This window comes from Monodon monoceros, unplaced genomic scaffold, assembly GCF_005190385.1.
Source record: "Monodon monoceros isolate NGI ecotype Baffin Bay Population unplaced genomic scaffold, NGI_Narwhal_1 Super_Scaffold_17, whole genome shotgun sequence".
NCBI classification, from domain to species: Eukaryota; Metazoa; Chordata; class Mammalia; order Artiodactyla; family Monodontidae; genus Monodon; species Monodon monoceros.
Window position 1 is genome coordinate 11,865,513 of NW_021703773.1, and position 2,894 is coordinate 11,868,406.

Below are 2,894 nucleotides of genomic sequence, written 5' to 3' on the forward strand. Positions count from 1 at the left end.
CCTTGAAAGACGCAATCTGCCAAAACTCACAGTAGAAGAGATAGACAATTTGAATAGACCTATATCTAATTTTAAAGATGAGCCAACAATTAATAACTTTCCAAATCAGAAGGCACTAGGCCCATATGGATTCACTGGGGCAATTCCACCAAACATTTAAGAAAGAATGTATACTCATTCTCTACCATCTCTTCTAGAAGATAGACGCAAAGGCGATACTTCCTAACTTATACTATGAGTCCAGCATTACTCTAATACCAAAACCAGACAAAGACATTACAAGAAAAGAAAACTACAGACCAAGACCTCTCAGGAACATAGATGGAAAAAATCCTCAGCAAAATATTAGCTAGTCAAATCCAGCAATGTATAGTAAGAACTATACACCATAACCAAGGGAGGTTTATTCCATCTATGCAAGGCTTATTCAATTAATGTAATCCATCACATCAACAGGCTAAAGGAGAAAAATCACGTGATCATATCGATAGATGCAGAAAAAGTATTTGACAAAATCCAACACCCATGCATGGTAAAAAATTTCAGCAAGCTAGGAACAGAGCAGGAACTTCCTCAATTTGATAAAGAACATCTACAGAAAAACTATGGCTAATATAACAAATGATGAGAAACTACATTCTTTCCTGCTAAGATCAGAAACAAGGCAAGGATATTTTTCTCCCACCATTTCTTTTAAACACTGTATTGCAAGTCCTAGCTAATGCAACAAGACAAGAAAGGGATATAAAAGGGATACAGGTTGGAGTGCTCACTTCAGCAGCACGTATAATAAAATTGGAATGGTACAGAGAAGATTAGCATGGCCCCTGCGTAAGGATGGGCACGCAAATTCGTGAAGCGTTCCATATTTAAAGAAAAAAAAAGGTATACAGGTTGGGAAGAAATAAATAAAACTGTCTTTGTTTGAAGATGACATGACTGTCTATGTAGAAAATCTGAAAGAATTGACCAAAAAAACCCTGGAACTAAAGTTGGGTGATTATAGCAAGGTTGCAGGATACAAGGTTAAAATACAAAAGTCAATCACTTTCCTATATATCAGTAATTTGAAATAAAAAACAATACCATTTAAATTAGCACCCCCAATAATGACATATTTAAGTATAAATCTCAAATAACATGAACAAGATCTATGTGAGGAAAACTACAAAACTCTGATGAAAGAAATAAAAGAACTGAATAAATGAAGAGCTATTCCATATTCACAGATAGGAAGACTCAACATTGTCAAGACCTCAGTTCTTTCCAACTTGATCTATAGATTCAACGCAATCCCAGTCAAAATCCCAGCAAGTTGTTTTGTGGATACTGACAAACTGATTCTAAAGTTAATATGGCGAGGCAAAAGATCCAGAATAGCCAACACAATATTGAAGGAGAAGAACAAAGTCAGAGGACTGACACGAACTGACTTCAAGACAGTAATCAAGATAGTCTTTTATTGGCAAAAATTAGACTAATAGATCAATAGAACAGAACAGAGAACCCGGAAATAGACCCACATACATATAGTCAGCTCATCTTTTTTTTTTTTTTTTTTTTGTGGTGCGTGGGCCTCTCACTGTGTGGCCTCTCCCGTTGCGGAACACAGGCTCCGGACGCGCAGGCTCAGCGACCACGGCTCACGGGCCCAGCCGCTCCGCGGCATGTGGGATCTTCGCGGACCGGGTCACGAACCCGTGTCTCCTGCATCGGCAGGCGGACTCTCAACCACTGCACCACCAGGGAAGCCCGTCAGCTTATCTTTGACAGGCAATACAATGGAGAAACGACAGTCTTTTCAACAAATGGTGCTGCAACAACAGACATCCACATAAAAACAAAAAACAAACAAGCAAAAAACAAAAAAAAAAAGAAAGGGAAAAAAAGAATCTGCACACAGACCTTACACCCATCACAAAATTAACTCAAAATGGAACATAAACCTAAATGTGAATGCAAAACTATAAAACTCTCCTACAAGATAACAGAGGGGAATATCTAGATGACCTTTGTTATGGCAAAAACTTTTTAAATACAACACCAAATGTATGTTCCATGAAAGAAGTAACTGATAAGCTGGATTTCATTAAAATTAAAAAAAAAACTTCTGCTCTGCAAAAGACTCAGTCAAGAAAATGAGAAACCAAGCCACAGAATGTTATAAAGTATTTGCAAAAGCCATCTCATAAAAGGATCGTTATCCAGAATATACAAAGAGCACTTAAAACTCAACAATAAGAAAACGAACAACCTAATTTTAAAATGGGCAAAATATCTGAACAGACACATCACCAAATAAGGTATAAAGATGGAAAATGAGCATGTAAAAGGATGCTCAACATCATATGTCATTAGGGAAATGCAAATTAGAACAACAGTGAGATATCACTACACACCTATTCGAATGAAAAAAATCCCAAACTCTGACAACATCACCTATTGGTGAGGATGTGGAGCAACAGGAACTCACGTTCATTGCTGGTGGGAATACAAAATGGTACAGCCACTTTGGTGTTTTTTTTTTTGTTTTTTTTTTTTTTCCGCGGTACGCGGGCCTCTCACTGTGTGGCCTCTCCCGTTGCGGAGCACAGGCTCCGGACGCGCAGGCTCAGCGGCCATGGCTCACGGGCCCAGCCGCTCCGCGGCATGTGGGATCTTTCCAGACTGGGGCACGAACCCGTGTCCCCTGCATCGGCAGGCAGACTCTCAACCACTGCGCCACCAGGGAAGCCCAGGTACAGCCACTTTGGAAGACCGTTTGGCAGTTTCATACCAAACCAAATATACTCGTACCCCAAATCCAGCAATCATGCTCCTTGGTATTTACCCAAATGAGTTGAAAACTTCTGTCCACACAAAAACCTACACACAGATGTTTATAGTATCTTTGT

At 39.4% G+C, this 2,894-nt stretch overlaps 1 non-coding gene across 1 annotated transcript; it reads left to right on the forward strand.

Annotated features, from left to right (window-relative positions):
• Positions 1–765: 765 nt before the first annotated feature.
• Positions 766–873, forward strand: LOC114897713. The gene has a single exon (XR_003794242.1). It is a non-coding gene; the product is annotated as a U6 spliceosomal RNA (small nuclear RNA).
• The last annotated feature ends 2,021 nt before the right edge of the window (positions 874–2,894 follow it).